Here is a 26440-nt window from a genome sequence, read left to right as displayed (position 1 = left end):
CAGCCAATTACAGAACGGGTTTCCCGAATATGCAATCAAAGAAAAGATTCGAGGAGATATGATGAGAAATAATCATGGTATATGGTTTTATATACATTTGAAGGCAGTTTTATATATTCATAACATTTTCCATTTTTATGACTTAAAAAAAGTTACTCAAAAAGGCCATTTTGTCCCCCTCCACCCCCAAAAAAAAAGTCAGTCAGTGTCTCATGTACCCATAATCTGATTTTGGTCATTCTTGGTGCACTGTACTCTTGATAAAGTGAACATTCCAACTACATTCATAATTTATTTAAGAAACCTTGATACATTACTCATTTAATCGAGTGTAAACTTCATATTACTCCACTAGCATTACATCTCCTTTGCCTTTTATGTGGCTACACCTACAGTATATTGTGGTGCTGTTTAGTTAGACCATATGTTATTGTCTATGTTTTTAATTCAGATTGAGAGTGCGTGTTTATTTATTTACTCATTTATTGACTCATTTTGTGTTGGGTCAAATACAAGTGTGTGTACATCACCAGTTTACATATGAATGATGTACCTGCTACTGAGGGGTGAAACCAATCTGTGCATTTACGCTACACTCACATTATCTGATATGCGATGCATCTTAAGTCATTTATCCATAGAAGCCTAATTTAAATTAAATTGAAATCCAGCCTCAAAACTCTATGATGAAAAATTTTAAATAATTGTGTCTTTTGGTAAATAATCCCTATCTTCCCCCATCTAATACGTCTAATTTAATTGGAGATATTATTTGAAAGTGACAAGAATAGCCAATAGGAGAGTGTAGCGCAGAAGACTGTCAGTCGTTTGTTATGGCCTTTGTTATACTGTGCACACAAACCTCCAGACACAGCAGTTTCTCACAAAAAGACCTCTATAGTTTCTTGGCAGGAATATTTAACTCCAGTTAGCAATGAAAGTTAAAAAAAAAAAAAGGAATTGGCCACCTCTAGAGACAAAATAAGAATAAAGGTTTCATGGTTATGTTCACGCTCATGCGGTCCAGCCAGCCAACCACCGTCATCATTGAGTTGAGAGGTAAGTTTATCACTTCTTATATTTTTAATTGATTTTGAATTAAAAATGATAATAAGAAAACACAATCTGCTATCAGTGGTTAAGAATGTTCATAAATATGTTCAAGTTGGTGAGGGGCTTTGGTAATAGATGCAAGGGAAGTGAGGCTACATTGAAGTCGTGCTACCCGTTTGAAAACTTAAAACTCCACTTTTAAGACTATAATAATAAGACATTTTATTTATCACACAGATTTCATTCCATAAAATCTCAACATGCTCTAGACAAGGAAAAAAATAACCTGCACTGGTGGGGGGCATAGCAGAATTAAAGAACTGCACATGGAGGTTACAAAATATGCTCCTGACAAATACATAAAAAGAAGCACTGTGTATGTATGTTTATTTGTTTTATTTATTTATTTATATGCTTTGTGTGTGCGATGGGTGGGTGTGGAGGAAGGGGGGGGGGACCCATATAGCATTTGCATGCTCTGCTGCACAACATATTCTACCAGGTGTGGGCAACTAGCTTTCCAAACATGCCGTACGATAAATTGAAATAGTTATCGAGGGCCACACCAACATGCTAACTTCTATCCTAATCAATAATAATTTGTTTTTACTATTTGTGTAGATATGATGTATATCCTAATAAGGTCAATAACATGACACATTAATTACGAATTAGAAGTCATATAGAGATAAAAAAAAAAAGACAATGGACAATGTATTAACATTGCTACACTATTTAATCCATCCATCCATGCATCAAGATTCACATAAAGATCTCCATCATTCATCTTTTTTTCTATACTGTACTGTGGTAAGCCACAAGAGGGAGACATTCACTAGGGACGTGTTGCTTCGAGTGGGGGCCTATAAAAATCAAAGGGAGTTGTTGGCTTCAGAGGGAGTGGTTGACGGATGTAAACGTAAATGGATAGAAAATTGACATGACTGCTTCTCCCGTTGTCACGTTACTAACCGCATGGCCACAGAATTGTATTTTCAAAGTGTGTCGAGCTGATCTTATGAACACCACCAAACCGCTATCTCATGTTAGCCATTGCTAATTGTCTCCCAAATGATTATGAGGGTAAATCTTGGTCCTCTTACTATGACAGTTGAGGATATAAACGTGCAAAGGTGAGGACGGCTAATGGCATTCTCACTGCTGGTCTTTCTTTTTTTAAATTAGTCGATAGTGTGGTCACTAAATACAGTAACAATATTGCTGCGTCGGTTCTTGCTCTCTTGAGCTTCCCACATTCATAGAGATCAATGTGCCACTTTCAAAATAAAAGCACTGTATTTTTTTACATCGAGAGGTCCTTTGGCACTGGGCTTTGTTTTCTTGGTGTTTACTGCGGGGAAGGGCGCTTATGACGGTACAGCGCAAACGTGCCCATGTTTTGAAGTGGTTGATTAGCAGTCTACCGGGAAGTAGTCTCAAGGATTTTCCTGCTGGTTTGGATTTGAAGTAGGTCTGGAATAACGTGTTTGAGATATTTGTCCATCACTCAACATTTTTCTTGTGACACCGGGAAACCGTCCAAATATGGCCAAGGTTGGGCGCCGTTATACCTGTGCCCTGCCCCGTGGTGAATGCCAAGAAAACCAAGTGGCGCGTGATGAAGTTTTTACTTTGATCTTAGTATAGTAATTATATGCTGCATACAGTACAAGCCTCCTGTGTGTAACATTTTTTTATCATTATTTTAGATGTTTCATAGATTCTGGTCTTTCTATCTTTGTGTAAATCAAACCAAAAATGGTCATTCCAGCCAGAGATGACATGGGCGCCCATACAAGAAGGCTGAAAACTATGCTCCTCAAACATAAAAAAAGTTTGTGTGTACTTTTTTTAGGTTTATCCATCATTGATAATCGCACCGCTTCAGAACTACGTACTATATGGTGCAGACAGTGTAAGTTTCCTTCCTTTGTGTAACAAACTCCCGACACAAAACCTCTTTATTCCCCTCATATTGTGCACTATTAGAAAGTCTTGAGCCAAGGCATATGTTTTAAACCGAGCTGTTTTGTAATACATGAAGTGTTGGCTTCACGCTTTTGTGTTTTACGAGACGAAATGCTTTGTAACAATGCACTATTTTTGTGTGAGTGAGTGGAAATGTATATTATTTTACACCTATATTCCTTATAATCAAATGTGCTAGTGAACCCTTGATGGTGACTTCATGTTGTTTTTTTGGTTTTTTTTTTTCCACTGTAGTAGTGTGGTTTGGGCAAAGCTGCAAAATCTAATCGTAAATTAGGTCTTGGTCTGATTCAGTGTTGATAATAGCTCTGTTCCTTGACCCCCCCCCCCTCCACCCACAAAAAAAAAAAAATAATAATAATAACCTTGCATCGTAATTATTGCTTTAGATGCCCCTCAGCTAAACATGGTTTATCTATCCGTATGTACGGAAGTAACAAGTGAATGTGTAACTTTTGATCACTGGTGCAATTGTGCAAGAAGAAAAGGGTGTCAAAAAAAGATAAATGATCTCACGCTCTTTGTCTTATTTTACACTGCCAATCAAATGGTGACTTTTCAGGGGGCTCTTCTTTCTGGCTGATGTGTGTCAACTAATAAATTTGTCTTTGGCATTTTTAAACCTGTATTGCAATTTTTTTGAGAGAAATTGAATGTTCAATTATGCGTGAGTGTGTATGTATATATATATATATGTGTGTGTGTGTGTGGTGTGTGTGTGTGTGTGTGTGTGTGTGTGTGTGTGTGTGTGTGTAAGCAAGGCAGTGACAAGTGGTGCGATGGGATTCTTTTTTTGTCGAAGCAGTTCATATCTTGACATAACCACAGTTATGGTTTCCATCAGAGGGCCATTATGACTGTGAAACCATAAAAATATTTGATCATCTCATCATATATACAGACAAAATTTATGAACTTTTTCGAATCAGTAATTAAGGGTAATGGGTTTTCAACTATTGTTCACGTTTGGTAACAGAAAATGCGCGTGATATCCACATTATCAGTTCGGATATACGACCATTTGAAATTTTAGTAGATTTTCACAAGAATCACAGAAGTTGCACACAATATTTTTCTTCGTGGGCCACAGACAATCATGAGGTGGGCCGGATCTGGCCTCCCGGGCCTTGAGTTTGACCTCCGGTCTGTAAGTGATCCCCAAGTAATTAAAGCCTATAATGTCTGTCAAAGTTATGTGTCCATGCCAGACGAGGGGCATGGACATGTGATGAGCTGCCCCTACACCTAACCTTGGTTAAAGGAAGTGACTCCAGGTGTTTATCAGCAATTCGGGCCTCCACTCTCTGAGAAGGGTTGCGTCAGGAAGGGCATCCGGCGTAAAAATTGTGCCAAACATATATGTGCGTTCGTCTGAGATGGCACGCTGTGGCGACCCCGACAGGGACAAGCCGAAAGTAACCTCCTCCTCTTGTCCTTCCTGCTAAAGTCAATAACTTCAGTTTTGTTGTGGTGTAAATGATTGAAAATTGGTGGCTTATGGTCCTTACAATCTAGTTAGCTACAGTGAAGAAAATAAGTATTTGAACTTTGTGATTTCTGGATTTTTCTTTTTAGATTATCTCTCACAGTAGATATGCACCTATGTTGAAAATTTCAGACCCCTCCATGATTCCCGCTTCCTTTAAAAAAATTTTTTTTACATTTTATTTGTAAAAACATTTCATTCCCATGCTACCAAACAATAGCAGCCTTGGTTCCTTTGTTGTCCTGAAATGTCAGCAAAGCAGATTAATATTGATCATTGTGCGCAGTCTAAAATTTGATCAAATGCCCAAGGCTGGTTTTCATCTTTCTTGTCCAAGTCATGAGAGCGCTTTATGGGCAAAGTTAAAAGTGTAAGGGGAAGAAAGCAAAAAGCCCTCAATTTACCTCGTTGTGCCGCTTAAGAATTCTCTTCCTGCTTGGAAAAGAATGCATTAAATCAGCCTCAGGGGGAGACCAAAGCTAAAGTGATAAACAACCTCGCCTTTTATTTGGAAAGGCACAAAGTTCTACTCCCATTTTTTTTTACGTGTTATTATGACAAATTCCTCTGTTAATCTTGCTGTTTGCCTTCCAGACGGATTTATCTTGGCAGACGATGACAAAGCTTCAGCAAACACAAATGTTTTTGCACACCACCATGTCGCTCATTTGCACACCCGCTCACTCAGCACCAGCAACAACTGGATTAATGCCTTTTGTTTTCGCTGTCATTTGACAAAAGAATAAAAGTTACAACATTTCTTACCTCAAATTGCTGCAGAACAATTGCACAAATTTCTTTTGTGGTGCTTTGAAAAGCAGGTTTAGGGTTGGTAAGAAGGGTTGGACAATTCCATGCTCCCAAATTTAAGGGAACAGATCTTCCATTTCTAACACGGCAGTGCTACACGGAGGGACCTGGTCAATGACGTGCCCTGAGGACTGTTGGCAGTGTTCAATGAACAAAAATTAATGAAGGAATTCATATTTAGGGAGAACGTGAACTTAACTTTGATCATTTCTGTCAGATGAACGTTAAAAACGCACTCATTCTGTCATGGCAAATGAAGATTAGCTGAAGTAAAACAGAATATATGTGTGTGAATGAGAAAGATGGAGGGGGAAGAGTGAGGCTACAGGGAGAAGAGATGGCGAGGGTGGACGACTTCAAATATTTAGGGTCAACAATCCAGTGCAATGGTGAGTGTGGTAAGGAAGTGAAGAAACGGGGCCAAGCAGGTTGGAACAGCTGGCGGAAGGTTTCTGGTGTGTTATGTGACAGAAGAGTCTCTGCTAGGATGAAGGGCAAAGTTTACAAAACAGTGGTGAGGCCGGCCATGATGTACGGATTAGAGACTGTGGCACTGAAGAAACAACAGGAAGCTGAACTGGAGGTGGCAGAAATGAAGATGTTGAGGTTCTCGCTCGGAGTGAGCAGGTTGGATAGGATTAGAAATGAGCTCATTAGAGGGACAGCCAAAGTTGGATGTTTTGGAGACAAGATTCGAGAGAGCAGATTTCGATGGTTTGGACATGTTCAGAGGCGAGAGAGTGAGTATATTGGTAGAAGGATGCTGAGGATGGAGCTCCCAGGCAAAAGAGCGAGAGGAAGACCAAAGAGAAGGTTTATGGATGTGGTGAGGGAAGACATGAGGGCAGTTGGGGTTAGAGAGGAAGATGCAGGAGATAGGCTAAGATGGCAAAAGATGACACGCTGTGGCGACCCCTAACGGGACAAGCCGAAAGGAAAAGAAGAAGAAGAAGAGACTGCTTTACTTTAAAAATAAACCTGTACAATCATACTGTCGAAGTATGGAATTAATTTTTATTACAAAATATTGTGTTAATAACAGTATGGTCAGCCATGCGTAGCGGTTGGCCTTACAGTTGTGAAGGTTCTAGAGGTTCAAATCCCAGCCCCGTTTGTGTGGAGTTTGCATGTTCTCCCCTTGCCTGCGTGGGTTTTGTCCAGGCACTCCGATTTCCTCCCACACCCCCAAAACAGGCATTAATTGGAGACTAAATTGCCCCTAGGTGTGATTGTGACTGCGACTGCTGTCTGCCTCCATGTGCCCTAGAATGGATAGGTTTCCAATTACGCCATCTTGTGTGTCATTGAGGAAGCGTTAAGTTTTTTTCTATAGTTAATTCATCTGATTGGTCTAAGGCTAGTGGTGACACACAAGATGGCGTAGTTGAAAACCTATCCATTGGCTGGCACCCAGTCCAGTGTGTACCCTGCCTCTTGCACGATGAGATGGGATAGGGTCCAGCACTCCCGCGACCAACGTGAGGATAAACGGATCAGAAAATGGATGGATAGATGGATTACATAAGGGAAATCGCCGAAAAAGCTCCGATTGATCATTCAGACGCTTATGATTGGCTCGCTCTGGTCATGTGCAATTTTGCCGGTGTCTGATTGGTTCTCGCTGGTCACGTGCCAGCAGTGGCGCGACTCAGTCGGCACCATAATTCTACGTAGCTCGGCCGGAAACTATGACTTTGCAACACTTGCCTCAGTCTGCATGTACAGCAAATACTAAATACAGACAAAAGATGCGGGTTCGAACATAGTGCAGTGCAAAGAGGTTTGCTGGTAGTGAAAGTGCTGCCGACGGCGGAACTGTCGATGTGAAATTTGAGGGCACATTTGCAGGTACATTACGTGCTGTAGCTGGCCGGCTAGTGAGAGCGGCAAGCGCTCACATTCAGATAGAGAAGTGCCAACCTTCCAAGTGTCTTTTGATAGATAAGGTTAGCAAAATTTTCAAATTGAGTTAATTCTTCAATGGATTATTTATTCTTGAAATAGACTTTCCAGTGGCACCAAACCCAATGTTATGTGTGGTTAAGACCTAACAAAGTTATTTAACTTTGAAGTTCGGACATTAGGGGTAAATGATGTTTCCTGTTTTCTTTTAGAAACAATGGGAAGTCTGTGACCGAAATGTTTTTTTTTTTTTTAACTGAATAAATTGCCTATAACTTTCTTAATTCTTTATATATTCCTACGAAACTGTCAGATAATGATCAAGGGCGCATCGCCAGCCTAATTCAATGCTATTCTCTATGATGCATCATTAAAATAAATCTATAAACTATTAAGATCACTTGTGACATGGATTTACTCATGAAATAAATCTACCATCATCTGCCAATCAAAATATAAACGGGGAATGTAAAATAAACATTCAGCTTGATTTTCCACCAAAAGAATTGAGGGGATTGATGTTACACCACGGTCAAGTTTTTTGTTGATAGTAGAAAGCTAACTGCTGATGCACCAAATCGTATGAAGAACCTAAAATACCTCATCTAATAGTCTATGCCGTTTTTATATGAATTCCTACTTATCTTTTATAAGACAGAAGGCTCTTTTTTTGTGACATAAAATTTCACAAAGCTGAAGCAGCCATCTTGGACATCGGAAATAGAAGAAAACAAGGGGCCTTCTGGGATATTTTTCTTGACGTCATCATGCGAGTTTGATGGGAATGCCTGCGCCGTTTCAGAAAATTCTGAAATGAGTCGTTGGAACCAATACGGCCGGCCGTGATGAATTCGCTGATGCTAACGTACCCACTTTTAAGGCCCAACAGGTTAAATGTTGACAAAGTCAGCTTCAGTTCCGTATGATGTTTTCAACCATGACTTCGTTTTTCTTAAATATGACGAAGTACCACATTGTGGCGCAATCTATTACTTTAGCTGACAGTTTGAAAAGCTTTGAGAATCAATTTATACTTGTGGACACATAAAGGAACATTGACTGTCGAGCAGTTGTATCTTTATAATGTTTGACTTCCTGGAATATTGATGGAGTCGTTCATGTACACTAGGTTTCTGTTTAATAGCTACATGACTGATGTATAGTGTGTGGACATCTGTTAGCTCTATATTGTTCTTTTGGCCACTTTCATTTCTAGAGGGAGTGCATTAATTTAATTTACATTGACTGTTAAGCGGTATGGAAAATGGATGGATCTTTGAAGTCTTGAGTGTAAAAGGTAATAGATATTGTCAAGGCAATGAAAAATGTTACAGTAAGTGTTGTAACAGTTTAAAAAAATGACCGAAGTTCATTTGTAGTCTTTTATTATACTGTGTGTAGTCGTAAGTACTGCTGATTAAAAAATGAATATGAGACAACAGTTCACAATTCCAGCCTTTGGTTCATAACATTTACATCTACATCAGTTTTTACATCTGTTGAGCATCTTAAGCAAGACAGAACACCCTGTGTTGGAACCCACCTATTTTTCAAGTGAGCCAACCCAAACCCTTCTAACCCAAAAGGAAAGGACTGACAGCAAGCATCAAGCAAATCTGGGTTTCCATAATCCTCAAGCAATGCCTCGGGCTGATTGCCTCAATGCCACGGTGCAGAGGGATTCCCGACCAAGTATTGTAGACTAAAAACAATAATTATGAAAGTACCATATTTTGATTGATTTTAGTATGACCCTCGTTTTTTGTTTGTTTGTACATAGTAATTTTTACACAGTATTCTAATTTTCTGAATTCCTGATTTGGTAGGTTTTATGAGCTGGAAACCCAAATCACGCAGAAAAAAAAACAAATACTGGAATTTTTTTAAAATTGTGGGCTCTGAATCTAATCTATTAAACCTTTTCCTTTATGAATGGAATTATGGAAATAAACTTTTCCATCATATAGAAAGAGTCAATATACGCCTTTAACCATTGTCCGAAAAGGGCACGCAGAAACAAAACACAGTACAGTATTAGAAAGTTGGGGTTCAAACCATGTCCTCAACCCAATGGTTTGCTGCTATATGTTTTGCAGCATACACAGGAGGCCTGCTAACCTGTTTTCCACATTTAGTCATGTGTGTGTCCCTATGCAGCATATTTCACTATTTCTATAAATTGAGATTTTAACAATGTTCAAATGTATTAAATAGAGCACTTTTAGGCGTCGTCTTAAACCGATAATAAAACTAAATTAATCGTCAACACTATTACTATCTATTCCTTGTGAAAATCATTGACGGGATTTCTGCTGCTTTATGTCGACATGTTCCATGCTTTAATTAAAATACAATCTACCGTTGACGTGATTTATGCTGCATCTTTAATGAAGTTGAATATATAAACAAAAAGACATAGAGTATCGTTAAGTCTTGCAAGCTTGTCACGGGCTAAGTGCTTCCTTAACCTTGAGCTAATACAGTCACAATTTCTGAAGCATTCATCTTGGCAATGTGATTCTCTCGTTTTCATTTAAATGCCATTTAAACTGAGATTCTCCTGCCAGTGATTTAACAGCATCGAGCAAATGTGTTTTAAATGTAAATTTGTTAATTGGTTCTGTGCCCTACATGTTTGTATTCAGTAATTGCTTCTTAACAGGCAGAAAGATGTTCACAACTGGTGTAACCCCCTGATCAACAATGAAGATAAATACCTGTCAGGGTTTTCTTTCGGCACAAATTAGACCTGTGCCTAAATTATGGCTCTGCTGTTTTTAGCGTGTTGTGCACTCCATTTTTGTTTGTGACTTGCAAACTCGATTAATTAGCCACCAAATTCGCCCAACTGACAGAATTCTTTTGCAATAAAATCATCAGTTATGCCCGTCTTTTCATCCATCATACTGCGGTGTATTTGCAAGATCATCGCTCCCCCAAAAACCACATGGACTGACATCAGTAAATATTATTTTGTTTCAAGACAATAATTGACCCAATACAGAAATGAAGACTAATCTTACTTTCATTCCAAATGACAACAGATAACTGGAGTTAAAATCAGGTTCAAAAGTTTTAGAAAACTTATTTTGGGTTTCTTTACTTGGGTCTCTGGAGGGGCAGCCCAACACATATGTGAAATTAAACCATGTAAATCTTTTGTGAGCTGCTGGTAGCCGCAAATCTGTCGAGAAGGGTATCTTTTTGCTCCATTTTCTTTTACCTCTTTGTGTTCATGACGTACGTAAATCCACGTCCATATCGGGTTTCTCCAGACTGGGTGAAGAGCTTCAAACCCAATCATGTCGAAAGCCAAAAGATAGGTGTGTGCTGGTGCCAAGTGCATGTATGGACACCCTTATGTTTGAACATGGTGTTGGTTATGGACAATATGTGATGAACATATTAGGCCAATAACAGAACACCGCTCGGGTTATGATCATTTGGTTCCTCCCAATCGCCCGTTTCTGGTTCCCACTGTCATTGTCCACCTGAAGGCGGAGGGAGGCTACCCTTTTGTCAACTGACGTGAACCCCAACGTACAGTCAACGAGAAAGGACGAAATGAGAATACCCACACCTGCTTGGTGCCTCTTACCGTAGGCAACTCTGGAGTATAAGAGCATCCAGCCCCTCTAAAGGGGACTGGTACCAGAGCCCAAACCATGTGTGGAGGCGTGCCTGAGTATCTAGTCGGAACTTCTCTGGTTTGTGAGTTGGACCTCACAAACCAGCTGGTGCTCCTTCCCTGCAACAGAGGAGACATTCCACCTCTCTGGAAGCCATCTTTTGTACCCCGGGATCAGATCACCAAGGTTCCTGCCTCCGGTCACCAGCCAGGAAGGGTGACCCACGTTACCTTTTTGGGCTTTGGCCAGCTAGGCCCCGTGGGTACAGGCCGAGCCACCAGGTGCTCGCATTCGAGACCCACCTATATGTTTGGCTTCATAGGGGGCCCCCAGTCCTACTTAGATGTTTAATATCAGAAGGGTTTTTGGAGTGCTGTTTTCTCTGGTCCCCAGCACAAGGAGGAGAATACACACACACACACACGTGTCTGTGTACACACACACACAACTATATACAGGATATAAGACAATTTTAAACATAGAGACCCATGGAGCTGGGCCCCCTTCCGAGATAGGATGGATGGAGTTTTCTTTGAGGACTAAATTAATACTGGGATTGCTATTAGAGCTCCCATGGAGATGATCAGACAGGAGTTATCTTGAGGGCCCGAGGGCTGCCTGGCAGAATAAAGATGCTGCTTGCCAACTTGAAACACTTCATTTCCTACACTTGATGAATCCCTCGCTTGTTTTGTACAAAGAAATTGTTCATTCAAACCAATTACCAACAACAACTATTGGGACAAATTAGAGCATTTTTCATAACTTCCCATCATATAAAAAAAATCTAAAGCCTGATTGTTGGATGTCTGTAAATGATGATACTCATTCTCTTGTCAACAATGAACCAATTACTACATGCTGAATGGGCAGGACTGCGGAACGCAAGGTGGATGTTTGCCACAACTCGATCATCCCTCCAATTACAAACCTTTTAATTTGAGAGCAGCATTCCAATAACATCAGAAACCACATCCATTTGGGGGGGGGGGGGGAGACAGAGATATTTGAGATTGAGTAAAATAAAGGTGGTCATAATTTAATTCCATGTGTCTGGTCCCTCCTGTTTTTCAGATGTCGGTGGCATTGATTCTTTTTTTAACCCTTTCCGGGCAGGGGTTGCAAATTTACAACAGGTTTAATATAATGGAAAAATTTTAAGTCCAGACTATCATTTTCTGAAAGCATCAGATTTTTCTCTCTGCAAAATTTTATTTGGTCCAGAGGGTGTTAAAGGGGCTTCTTGAAATGCTTTTTTAAGATCCTGACTGACTACAAAAAGATGAAGGCGGTTATAAAGTGAACTTTGAGGATGAATTCACACCATGAAACCAAAGATGAGATCATTCATTGATAGTGTAGTTATCCTGAGTGGATTATAATAGTTACCACTCCACCCATATTGAACTGAATCAGGATGGGTGAGTAGAGAGACTAACAAGGGAGCAACAACTTCTGGAAATGTGTCGTAAGAATTTTGCTGAATAAAGTCATTAGTGATGCCGTCAAGGAATCACATGGAACGCCATATGAAATATCAAACATTTTCATCAAGGTGCCTTGTGTAAGACTTATTTAACTTCAAACCAGGAGTCGTGAGTTCGTATCTCACTGGGGCCACTACTCCCCAAGAGGGGGTGCGTCAGGAAGGGCATCCGGCGTAAAAAAATGTGCCACAAAAATATGAGCGTTCATCTGAGATGTCACACTGTGGTGACCTCTAACGGGACAAGCCGAAAGAAACTATTTAACTTCAAACGTTATTTAGGAGAGTAGTAAAATCGAAAATGGAGTGAGCCAAGAGATAAATATGAGCCTATTGAACCTGTCCCAGATATTTTCACGACTGATTTAACATTGTTAAATCTAATTGAGTAAAATTTTACTCAACAATTCTAGTATGTATAAAATATATAATCTGCGACTATAAAAGTACTTGGGAGCAACAGTTATTGTCGTGTGCCAAAGTCATGTAATTAGTCTCTATAATGCTAATTTCTTATTTAATAATTAATTTAAGTCATTGCCGTAATTAATTCAATAGTACTTGCAACAAAGTACGCAGTCTGAATGTTGAATATTATACTTCCTGCAGTCATGAAAAACTGCCGCTAGATGACACCAATGAACATAAAATAAAGCAGGCCCTTCATGAACTTGTGCTCCGATAATTATTGAATAGTGCCTAATCTAATAATCCAGAAAGAAAGTAAAATGTCGCATTTTCCCTGAGGCAAATGGGAAACATTGTGAATGTGTGGCTTTATTTGTTAATAAATTTAATTGAGATGTATAGGCTTGGTTATTATTCTTTTCCTTTTAAGTTGGTAAACGGTAAATGATAAGGATGGTGTAATGTGTGAAAATGAAGATAATGGTGATTTTAGAAAAGTCCAAATGTATCATCATTATACACAACCAACAAAACCATTATTTTGCCCTTTTGGGGTTGGGGGAGTGCATGCTCAAGTGTCCACCCACCCTTTTTTTTGTGTCCACTGTTTTTGATGAATATAAAGCTATTATATTCATACAATTTAAACATGAAGCAAATGTTTGTAAGTCTGTTCCGTTCTAATACTGTACAGTACTGTGTATGAATTTCACATACATATACATGCGCCGGGTAAGGAATGTTCGAATGATTTTCAATGACACGACATTGGCTTTACTAAACATGACGAAAGTAAATCATGATATAACTTGTACAATGACAGATTTGAGTTTTGTACGGTGGAGCAAAGCAAATTTATTTTTATTGTGCATTTCATACATAAGGTTCAGGAACTCAATGTGGTTTACATGATTAAAATCATTTAAATACATAGAGATAAAACTTAAAACATTAAAAAAAAAAGGAAAAACTGCTATTAAAACAGCATACAGTAGAATTAAATAATTTAAATGTTGAAATATTCTAAAAAGCATGAGGAAACAAAAGGCTATAACTTGAACGTATAAACGTACACAGTTGGGGCCGACGTCACTTATTCCATTTGTGTGCAGCAAAATAAATAGCTAAATGCTGCTTCACCATGTTTGCTTTGGACTCTGCGCTCCACAATTTGACCTGAGTCAGTCAAGCGTAATGAGCCAATCTAAGGAATATAGAATAGGAGATAGATGGGGCTGCAACTATGTATCTTTTGGAGCACCGCACTTCACCTTTTTGTCTAGTAATGAAATGATAATTGATAACATTTCAAAGATCCCTTGGAGCATAAAAGGCTCAGAAAATGGATGGATGTTGGGCTCTTTGAAGACTAAATTGTCATAGTCTGGCATTTTGAGTATGTGTTATCAATTTTTAAATAAATGCTCAATTTTACTACAAGTAAGATATTCTAAATCGGGCTACTTTTGCCTATTAATGTTTGTATAACTGCACACAGCACCACTCTTCACCTTATAATGAAATAATTAATATTTTACAGAAATAGAAAAGCTCCGCTTTCGCAGAGCGTCAAAAAGTTGAGACCGACTCTTGTTGTCATTCCCGACAAAAATCTTTAGTAAAATGCGAAAGATTTATACGATATGAAGAGAAACAAGAGTAAGCTACCAGAGACGCGGTGAAACGGGTTATTTGGTTGCCCCGCATACACTTTTGACAAACGGTATTCAACTCAAAAGTGCCACTATTTCATAACAGTTCAAAGGATGTTCTACAGTTAATGTACTCCAACGGTCTCTTCATTAAACACAAAAGGACATTCTAAATGTGGAAAGACGTGCAGGCTTCTCATTCTTTATCTAGTTTGTCAAACGGTTTTGCCACAAAGGATTGTGGAGATTAGCGCATGAGCTCGGAGTCAATCAACACATTTACATCTGCCCGCATTGTGCAGCCTTCTCCGTGCCAGTTGGGCTTGACGTGACAACAACGCATGAAGTCGATGTTATTGACTTTCGGTGAACGTGAACCTCACGGGCGGATCAGTAACAACAACGGGGCACTTTGTGAACGTATACACGGTGAAGAAAGATTTTGCTTGAACCGATTCGTCCAATTTAGCGTACTCAAAAGAATTTATCGACTTGATTTATACTAAGAACACAATCGCGTATAGTATAAATGCGCACATACTGATGTGTTACTGACTCTTTCGCTATTATCAAGGGATAAGCGCTGTTTGTTTTCCACATCGGTAATGAGGGGAGAGCGCGAACACAGCCCACCCTAATGTAAGGTTATACCAGAGAATCCCCAAACTGGAGGATCTAGCATGGATCAAAACAATCCATAAGTTTTATCTTCTTGAACATTCTATTTCATCTGCCAATTAAGAATGATGAATGTTGGCAAGAGCATGCAACACATACACGCACATGCTATGTCAAGCAAAGGTGCCGTCATGAGGAGATGTTGCAGAATGTGGACATTCTACAATGGTTCTACTGTCAGCCACATGTTCAAATGGTACATCTCCCCGACCCACTTTTCGAAACAATTTTTTTGACAGAGCATATAACTCAAATTCTGAAGTCATTACTCTGGCTTCCTGTCAACTTTAAATTGATTTCAAATTCCTGCTACTGGTCTATAAATCACTAGATGGTTTGGATCCTGAATACATGAAAGAAATGCTGATAGAATATAGAGCTCGTGCACCTACGTCATAAAATCACATGACTTTTGTTTACGTCGCCATATTGCCGGTCGAACAAAGATTGGTTCAATGCTAAGTCGGTTGGAGACGACACAAAAATATGTCTTATATCAGGACGCCCAGAGTTTTGTCTGATACCGTTAAACATTTAGAAGGTGACAATAAAGAAAGGTACGTGGAAAAATGAGAGACACTTGACATAGAGGACCCATATTTAATGCCAAAGTCGATGTTTTCGCCGATAAGAAATTGGACTGTTAATTTGCTTCCGCTTGTCTTGGACAACTGGATCTACACGTGTATCTGGTGAGTAAGTCGTCGAGATTTACACGGAAAAGTTTGAAAGTGTATAAAAGTCTGGACGCATACAAATACTTTGTTGGCATTAATCCGACATAGTGACGGGTTGACAGCTCGTGAACGTGGAAGCGTATTCGGCTTGTTGCGGGTTTCGTGTAGGTGGGCGTGTGTTGTGTGGGTGAGATCGACTGCACTTGCGTTTTTGGTCAGAAGCAAGTGTGAGAGGAAAAAGAACGTTGATTCACAGCGACCGGTAAGTGTTGTGTGCAAAAAGAAAATAAAGCGAGTATGACATCAAGTCGATGCTCCATGATTTTACTATTCCTGTCATTGAGCTTCGGAGTTACAATGTGAGAAGGGAGTTAACACCAAGGACAACATACGATGCTCCGTGATTTTACTATTCCTGTCATTGAGCTTCGACATACTATACTGGACTGTGTTCATAGTATAAACTTGTCGACTCGATCAATTCTTTTAAGTACACTGAATCGTACGAATCAGTTCGCCCAAAAGCTTTCTTCACCGTATACACGTTCACAAAATCAGTCATGTGCCCCGTCGTTGTTTTTGATCCGCCCGTGAGGTTCACGTTCACCGAAAGTCAATAACATCGATTTTATGCGTTGTTGTCACGTCAAGCCCAACTGGCACGGAGAAGGCTGCACAATGCGGGCAGATGTAAATGTGTTGATTGACTCCGAGCTCATGCGCAAATCTCCACAATCCTTTGTGGCAAAACAGTTTGACAAACTAGATAAAAGAATGGAAAAACAGAACGTCTTTCCATCTTTAGAATCCCCTTTTCCGTTTAAAGATGAGACCATTGGAGTACATTAACTGTAGTTGACGGAATATCCTTTGAACTGTTATGAAATAGTGGCACTTTTGAGTTGAATACCGTTTGTCAAAAGTGTATGCGCATCTTTGGTAACTTACTGTTGTTTCTCTTCATATCGCATAAACCTTTCGCCTTTTACTGAAGATTTCTGTGGGGAGGAACAACAAGAGTCAATCTCAATTTTTGGTTGCTCCGCGAAAGCGGAGCTATTCTATTTCTGTAAAATATTAATTATTTCCTTATAAGACAAAGAGTGGTGATGTGCACAGTTATACAAACATTAATAGGCAAAAGTAGCCCGATTTAGAATATCTTACTTGTAGTAAAATTGAGCATTTATTTAAAAATTGATAACGCATACTCAAAATGCCAGACTATGACAATTTAGTCTTCAAAGAGCCCAACATCCATCCATTTTCTGAGCCTTTTATGCTCCAAGGGTCACGGGAGAGCTGGAGCCGATCCCAGCCATCCTTGGGCAAGAAGTGGGGTACACCCCGAACTGCATGTTTTATAACATCGGAGGAAGCTGGAATATGCGAAGAAAACCCATGAGTGCAAGGGGAGAAGATACAAACTACACTCAGGAAGGTCGGAGCTGACATTCAAACCCAGAACTACGAAGCAGTTGCAGTTGTAATTTAACATGAGCATGTTTAGTCGAATTACGGCAGTATTAGCAACAGCTTTTGTTGTGCATTGTAACCCATCCCACATGACATGGTAAAAAACCGTCAGTAAAAAAACGCCGATTCAGTAGCTTTAAAAGTCTGAAATGTACCTGTTCACAAATGTTCCCTATACACGGCAGCCGCAGTCTCTAACAAGCTGCTGCTCGGCCACACCATGCCACATACTCTACTTCCTTGTTTACCTTACACAGCACACCTCTGGCTCTGAAAGGGGTACACTCCTAATTACAACCACTGCCCACCACCGGTGCTTTAGTTAGCAACACAGTCTGGGCAACGTAGAGCAAAGACGAGTTAGACATGTTGCTTATGTTTATTCTCGATAATAATGGCAAAAGTAAAAAAAAAAAAAAAAAAAATGCTGTTGCTTTTATGAATGTCAGAGTGTGTGAATAATAATAATAATAGTAATAATGAAGAAGAAAAAGTGGTGAAACTGGACGAGATTTTCTCTTTTTTGAGTAAAACATGTCTGGTCTGAGGCCAAAGTAGAAAGTACAGGATGAGATGGTGTATAATGTTAAAATTCCACCTTGGCGCAGCCTGATCGAGGATGAAAACACAGACAATACAGTGCACAAAAAGCTAATTCTGTATTTTAAGAATAGGAGACATCATAACATTAACATTGAAATTGTTTGGTAGCATCATTCAGCTTTCAAGATGCATTGCTAAAGATATTCTGCAAGAAATAATCCATTTTAACACCTAGAAAAAAAGACGGGAATATCATTGTGGGTTAAAAATAAATAAATGAAACAAAGTTGGAAGCGGCATTTCAAATTTACTGTTCATAGTTGGCTTGGTTTGGTTAGCAATGTATTTTTTTGTTTGTCTACATTTTCATTGGAAGTTTGCAAAAAACACAAAATTGTTCTTGAAATTTTTTGATGGCAATGTAAATGCTGTAATCGGAATCTTTTAATGAGGCATGTAACTTCAATGGGTAACACCGATCTGACCGCGGTGCATACGCCTGATGTTGCTTATAGTGGTCAAAGGGTGCGCTCACGAGCTTAGCGTGTTTGCTCAGACACGTCAAAAATTAGAGGGAACGTTGCTTACGCATAAGTCACGATAATTGAAAACTATTTCATTTATTTCTAGCAGTGACTGTACAGTTGTTGCTTGACTCTTGAATGGCTGGAATTCCTGATTTTTCTTTACTGGATTGAAGTTAGTTTTCAAGAAATTTGCCCCGTTTATAATTGCTCTCAAAGTTGGTGCATCTTAACTGTTGCATACATTATTTTTATTATGATATTGTCTCATTGATCTTTTGCCTCCGGGGCTTGAGGAGCGAGCTCATGGCCCTGCCGCTGAGCAGAGCTCGCTCGCCAGGAAACGAGCTCAAGGCAACACCGCTCGGCGGAATTCGCTCGCCAGACTCCGTGTCATTCCGCCCGGAGATCCATTCAAATATTTACAGCCACAGGTTCTAATCTGTGTGGAAGTTTTCCTTCCTCACATCCATGTGTTACTTGGTCTTCATGATGCTGTCTGCACTTTAAAGAGAATCCTGAAACTATCACAGAGCAGGTACACTTATACTTAGACTTGATTACACGGAGGTGGATTCTATATATCATCATCAGTCAACATTGGTTCATTCAGAGATCCTCAGTAAACCTCTGGAGTGAGTTTGCTGCGGTGAAAGTAAAAGGGCCAAATAATATTGCACACCCCACTTTTCAGGTTTTTATTTGTTAAAAAAAAATTAATTATCCAATAAATTTTGTGCCACTTCACGTTTGCATCCCACTTGTTGTTGATTCTTGACAAAAAAAAAGAAGAAAAAAAAATATATATATATCTTTATGTTTGAAGCCTGAAATATGGGGAAAGGTTGAAAAGTTCAAGGGTGCCAAATACTTTCACAAGGCACTGTATATGTAAAGCCAGGGGATGATGATAGCAAAAAACAGTTGACCGTCGACGTACAACTTGTCAACAGCCGACCACGCTTGTTTCTTGTTTTGTTTTGTTTTGTTTTTTCTCCCTCAATGGGTACAAGAGTGTACGCCTCTTGATGATTTCCTTGGGGAATTGGTTGTCCATTCCAAAAGATGGCCCTTTGGGATCACAACCTTTTGTTTTCACAAACATTTTTTGTTGGAAGTCTTCAAACTTGGCTTCTTGACGACAATATCTTCTTGTATCTTGAGCGCGAGCATGAACTTTTTTAATCTGTCCCAATGTTTTCAGTAAATGTGTAAATAACTATTTGCCCTACAAGGTGGGTTCTGTTCCATGTTTGTGGTTAGCACACAAACCAAAATAAGAATGTGATTACACATGATAGAATACATCCATCCATCCATCCATCCATCCATTATCTACCGCTTTTCCGGGTCGGGTCACGGGGGAAGTAGCTTCAGGAATGATACCCACACTTCCCTTTCCCCAGCCACTTCTTCCAGCTCTTCCGGAGGGATCCCGAAGGGTTTCCAAGCCAGCCGAGAGACATAGTCTCTCCAGTGTCTCCTGGGTCGTCCTCGGGGTCTCTTTCCGGTGGGACATGCCCGTAACACCTCACCAGGGAGGCGTCCAGGAGGCATCCGAATCAGATGCCCCAGCCACCTCATCTGGCTCCTCTCAATGCGGAGGAGTAGCGGCTCGACACTGAGCCCCTCCCGGATGACCAAGCTTCTCACCCTATCGCTAAAGGAGACCCCGGACACCCTGTGGAGAAAACTCATTTCGGCCGCTTGTATCCGGGATCTTGTTCTTTCGGTCACGACCCACAGCTCATGCCCATAGCATTTTGTTTTTTTTTTTGGGGTCTAAACACCCTTACTGCTTTGACATGCTTTGACAAAAAGTAAACCTTGTGAAAATGACAGCGTGATTGGCACCGATGACTCACCAAGGGAGGGTGGAAAAACAGATACAGGGAGACCATTTTTGTTTGTTTGCAGCTTGTATGTAGTGGTAGATGTGCAATGTTCAGTTTCTTGGTGTGTGCTGAAGTGTTGCCACCTGTCTTTTTTTTTTTTTTTTTTTAAATGTGTTGCTTGAGTCGCGTTCAGCTGCGTCGCTTAGTGTGTGGCGTGCATTAAAAGAACAACTTGGATAATATAAGAGCGAATCCTCACAAATACAGAGCCCCCGTAAATAATGTTTCTAAGTGCCTGTATTAATATCTTAAATTCTAACTATAACCCAAACTATGATGCCAAAACACTTTATCATTTCAAACTCATAGTGTTTCAAAACACTCATCTTCGTCGGCCTCTATTGAGACGCTAGCCGTTCCCAATTTATCAAGTGTTTAATTCCACCACTGCCAACAGCTATCCAGACTTTTCTCTGCAGCATCTTGAGAAGTTTACCACTCTTCTTTGGACATCAACGCTATTGAGAACCACAGCTACCTGTCAAACTTCTTATGGTATCTTCAGTGAGGCTGCCGTTTAATGTCAAGATGGCCAAGATTAGTTACTCCTAATACGGCACTTTAGATGGAGAAGGGATTTTGGGCGACATCTTACGGTGTTACGGAACGCGCACAGGAATACACCTGTAGGTGCATTTTTTTAGGGACTACTTTTAGTTATGTTTGACAAAAACATTAAAAAAAAAGTCCCACTACTGTGAAATACTAGATTTCCCCCAGAAGAACTTGCTGGGATTTCATGTTGTGACCATAAAATGTCATCAGCCAGCAGCTCGGTCGCTATGCGCTGCACAGAGCACTCTCCATCGAGCCCGAGGCACCGGCCACACTATAAACTGGCATCCTCCGCCAGTCTCCCCTTCTTCTCCACTCCCACCTGCCTCATGTTTTATTTCTTTCTATATTTTTACACGGTGACCAACTCATATCATCTCTCAAATTCAGCCTTTTCCTTGCAACCCACCCCAACCCCACCCCTGATGCGTTATATGGGCTTCCATGGTGTCACTCCGGTGGCCTCGTCGTTGACAAAGGAGAAGACACATCAAAGATCAGTCAGCACACAACAACAGCATGGTGGGCTCCAGTTTCACTCTTGCATCGGGGGGAGCCCTCGTTCCAAGCGCAGCCCCTCAAACCTTTGCAGACGGCGCGTATGTGCATGTCATGTTTTTTGCAACCGACCAGGACAGGGCTGTGATGGATAAGTGTAAATATAAAGCATAAGTCAAGGTTGCGACTTGATGTCATCATGACACATGCACTCTAATGAGGACTGTGGGTGCTGCCCTCCAGGCATGCAGAGTGGAGGGAGGGAGTGGGGTGGATGAGAGGATGCTATGTGATGCAGAGCAGATGTGATTGGCGACATGGCACCGTTCATGCCGTGACTGCAAACCAGAGCAGCAAACTGACTTTTTTTTTTTTTAACTTAACGCGTGATGCTGTTTGTGTGCAAGAACTCTTCAAGCATATAGACACTGACAAAATTGCCATTTTCTTGACATTTTCAGAGCAAAACCCCTGTTTCAAATGAAAATAGTCATGTATTAGTGGTTAGACAGATGATATGAGTTGGTTAGAATTCTGGCTCATTCTCCCCATGCATATTCACTCCAGAGACATTAAGGTCACAGGTCATTAATTGTGCTCACAGTTCCATCCTTACTTGTCATCCGGGGGTGAAGATCATCATGTATGTCATTAAGCAGTTGCCATCCATGGAAGAGGAGGTGGGGGAGATACGGGGGTCTCCTGCACAATCTGTGCCAGAAATAAAACTTCGTCCACGTTACCTTAGGAACATCTGCATCCCCCGCAGACCCTGCTTGGAGATTTCTGTGGACTTTGTTAATGGACTCCCAGTGTCTCCAAGTAATACTGCCGTAATGATGGCAGTGGATTGCTTTTCTAAAATGGTTGATGCGTCTCAAATTTTTTCAAATATGTAGTTTCCCCAGAGATATTGTGTTGAACCAGGAATCACAGTTTATCTGCCGCTTCTGAAATAGAGTTCTGCTCTGTGTTTGGAGCTTCTGTGAGCCTTTCCTCAGGATACCATCCCAAAGCCACTGGACAGACAAAGAGAATGCATCGAGAACTGGAGACCTGTCAACGCCGTTTGGTGTCCTAGGACCGTGGCGTCGGCACCTTTCCTAGGTGGAGTTTGTCCATAACTCATTCCCTTTTAGTCTGTGTAAGGCTACCAGGTTTGTCTGTTTCAGGAGGGGGGGGAAAGGGGTGGAGGTTTCTCCAGCCCATTCAATGATTCACCGATTTCACCTTGTCTGGAAGACATGGAAGATCCTCACCTGCAACATGGGCCAAATTAAGACAGCGGCAAACCCAGGTTTGGGCCTGGCCCAGATGATGGGCCTGGGCAGATGGCTTGATTATCCACCAAAGACCTTCTGTATCCCTTCACGAAGTCTCCAACAAGTTTGCATTTATGGGAATCTTACCCTTTCTCAAAAGTGGTTAAGACTCTCTGCGTCCTGCCTGATCTCTCCAAGTTCACACCATGTTTCATGTCTCCAAAACAAGTCGGTAAAGGATAGTTCCGCTCTCCCAGCTGTCAAGTTCTTGCCTCCACTTTGCATGATAGATGTAGGTCCAGTCTACATAGTGAAGACCTCTAACTTGTAGAAACCAAGAATGCAGAAAATAGTCATTTGCGGACTGGGAGGGAGAGTGTAGATTCCCTTGAGCCTCAATGTAGACAAGGGCTAAACCAAAGACTTTTAGGTACAGGAATTTCCCAAGAGGGAGGAGTCCTGTCATGTCTTAGCGTTTGTTAAATACTCCCTTTTTTGTCATGTCTTTCATTTTGTCATTTTTGGTTTTATTTTGTAGTAATTGTTTCCTCGTTTACAGGAAATTTTGCATGATTGTCTCCACCTGTGTCCCATTCCCCTGTGGATAAATGGTCTTTGGACATCTGCCCTGTGTCAGAGTTTCTTGTCTCCTGTCATGTCCACAACTAGCAATGATTCTAAGCATGACTCCCCCCAACTTCATGTTGCCAAGATCCATGCTTTTGTTTCTTGTGCCTTGGGGGTTTGGTTTTTCCTCCAGTTTGAGAACTGTTGTTGCTACTTTGTTCCTTCTTTTTAACCAGCTTTTTTTTTTGTTTATTAACAAACAATATTAATATGTATTGGAAAGTATAAAGCTGTCAATATATTTTGGGAACTAAATGAATACGTAATACTAAACTCAATAAGCACCCTCACAAGAGAACAGCACTTAAATCTAACATGGAAAGAAAGATTGAGTTTTAGTTTGTGCCTAATCTGCATCCATCCTTCCCACTATTACGGCTGTCAATAAGGGTCTCAGTCAGACCCATTGTATTCAAAGTAGACCCGAAGCACATAAAGCTGATGCCACCGAGGTCATTGCACTTCCACCTGCCTCAAAACAGCATTACTCAGAGGGAAAATAGTCACTTTGTGCTTTTTTGGAACCATAATCGCCAACTCGGAGCGACTTGAGGCAGTAGAGCTTTTTCTTTTCTTTTTTTGCTCATGATGTGCAATGTAAGCGAAACACACAGACACACACCTGGCCTATTAATAAAGTAAGTGACACCTTTTTACCCTCGTTACTTCTCGGATGTGACGAACAATAACTGTCCCTGTATATACACACACGCACACACAAAAGCACAAAGCTACCAACATCAAGCAGAATGTCAAATGGTTGCAAGAGCAGAAGCAGCCGGGTTCCACCAAGCATACACATTCACAAAATAAAATAAATAAATGCAAGTTCTCAATGTTCTTCTTCAACTTTCTCCACATGGCCAGAGGGGAGTGCTCATCTGATGGCAAATGCTTGAAAGACATTCTGGATAATGCTGCTCATACTGAAGGCTGGATGTGAAGGTAGTGTTTTGTTTATCTGGCCTGCCTGATGTAAGTCATCAACATCAAAATGAATCCATAAATTGTCAAACTAAAAATTATTTTCCAGAAAAGCATCAATGGCATATAAATAAAATGTAAAGCAGCACCCAGTGATGAACAGGACTGCCACGGAATGGTCACGCTTGTGTTTTAGTTGCAAAAACTACATTTATAGTACTTAGTTCGAGGTGTCACAGACATGCAAACCAGAAGCCTGTCTCTGATGCATGGATTGGAAACTCAATCACAGCCATATACAGTATTTCTTCTTATTTGGGATCATCATTCTACTATAGTTAAGTGTAAAAACAATAAGCAATACGGCAAAGTTAAAGATGCAAATGCACTGTAAATTGCAGTCATCGTCTCTCTTGAACTTGAGCCTAGTGGAATTTTGTTAAATACCATTGGTATATCGCTTCAACTACCATAACTTCCGACTGACAGACCGCACCGGATTATAAACCTCACCCAGTACATATGTAAAGGAAATACCATTTGGTACATACATAAGCCGCACCTGTTTAAGAGCCGCAAGTGCCCAGATTGAAACCCACGTTGAAGCATGAGATATTTACAAAGAAAGACCGTACACAGAGAGAGTTTTCAAAGTTTTAATACCTGATCTTAGTTGAACATAGCAACAACAAGGAAGCACAAACAAGGCTGGTTGGGGGGGAAAAAAAAAACAGCCATGGCAGCTACACAGTAGCAACACGGTAGCACAGCACTAAGCAGCACTAACCAGAAACACATTAGTGCACCGCTAACGCTAGCGCGAAGCTAATAGGGTCAGTTAATAAAAACATACCAGTAAAAATCACTGAGACACCGCAGTAACACAGCAGAAACATGCTAGCTTAACATCGAAACAACACAGTAGCACGAACAGGGATGCTTAAAGAAAAAACCATACCGGTCTAAAAAAAAAAACTGAAAAACAGCTGCTGCAGCTACACTTTATCAACAAGGTAGCATAGCACTAACAGAAAAGTAAAAAAAAAAAAATACCTAAATCACTGAGATGCAGCACCAACGCAGCAGAAACACGCTAGCGCGGCACTAACAAGCCTGTTTAAAAAAAAAAAAAAAAAAACATACCGGTAAAAATTACTGAGAGGTGACAGTAACACAGCAGCAACACGCTAGCACAGCACTAACAGGGCTGGTTAAAAAAAAAAAAAACATACCGGTAAAAGTCTCTTCCTCTGCAGATATACTCCACCGGTCTCACTCTTACCTTTTCCGCTTGAGTTCCCCCTCTCGGCCGTTAGAAAAAATGCACAAGTTAGCCGCATCACCACGTAAGCCGCAGGGTTGAAAGCGTGTGAAAAATGTCACGGCTTATGGGCCGGAAATTACGATAGTTACAGTATCTAAAAACCTGAAACCCTTATCCGCACAAAGGTCATGGGAGTGCTGGAGTCTGTCCCAGCTGTCAACGGGCAGGAGGCGGAGTACACCCTGAACTGGTTGCCAGCAAATCGCAGGGCACATGGAGACAGACAACAGTCACACTCACAATCACACCTAGGGGCAATTTAGAGTGTCCAGTTAATGTTGCATGTTTTTGGGATGTGGGAGGAAACTGGAGTGCCCGGAGAAAACCCACGCAGGGATGGCCGGGATTTGAACCCCAGTCCTCAGATCTGCGAGGCAAAATCCTCTAACCAGTCTTCCACGATCCCATCACATTGCATATACGCAATGCAATTTGTAGTTAATTCTTGAATAGTTGTAAATCCGTACGATAATCTACGACATCATGGTGTCATTAAAAGTGGGACAGGGAGACAAAACTGGGGAGGAAAGGAGACCCATTAAAGTCCTCCTTAGCAGGACTGGAGGCCACATTAAAAGTACCTGCTTTTCAGGCCTGGAGGCTGAGGTATTATTTTTATATAGGGCCGTGCATTCATTCATTGACTTCATTAATGCAAATGGAAGGGAATGCATCTAAAAACTCTTGATTTACGCATATTTGAAATCATACGGAATGTTCCCTATGAAAGCTTAACCATGATCAATAATCCCCCCCCCGTATGCGCCCCCTTTGCACCTGCAGTTGTGAGGCATAGAAGTCCTCAGCATGACCTACTTCACATTGACACGGCGCAGCTAAAATCCATAAATTAAGGAAATTAACTGATGGGGCCTCGAGCCACTTTGTAAGCTATTTAAATCTTTAAATTTACAACATCCTTGCATAGGCCCGCCACGTGTAATTGAACTAACTCCAGGCTTGTTTCCTTTTAATGAGAAAAAAAAAATCCAGCCCCCTCCCCTCCACACACTCCCCTTTCCCATCCCTCCAGTTTGTACCT

General features: G+C 40.7%; 2 non-coding genes across 2 annotated transcripts; one reads left to right on the top strand and one right to left on the bottom strand.

Annotated features, from left to right (window-relative positions):
- Positions 1 to 14312: 14312 nt before the first annotated feature.
- On the bottom strand, positions 14313 to 14426 carry LOC133498690 (U5 spliceosomal RNA). Its single transcript, XR_009794438.1, has one exon. It is a non-coding gene; the product is annotated as a U5 spliceosomal RNA (small nuclear RNA).
- Positions 14427 to 16714: 2288 nt separating this feature from the next.
- On the top strand, positions 16715 to 16828 carry LOC133498689 (U5 spliceosomal RNA). The gene has a single exon (XR_009794437.1). It is a non-coding gene; the product is annotated as a U5 spliceosomal RNA (small nuclear RNA).
- Positions 16829 to 26440: the final 9612 nt, after the last annotated feature.

Source organism: Syngnathoides biaculeatus, chromosome 3 (assembly GCF_019802595.1).
Source record: "Syngnathoides biaculeatus isolate LvHL_M chromosome 3, ASM1980259v1, whole genome shotgun sequence".
NCBI classification, from domain to species: Eukaryota; Metazoa; Chordata; class Actinopteri; order Syngnathiformes; family Syngnathidae; genus Syngnathoides; species Syngnathoides biaculeatus.
Note: the sequence above shows the minus strand (reverse complement) of the source record. Positions and strands in the feature narration are given on the sequence as shown.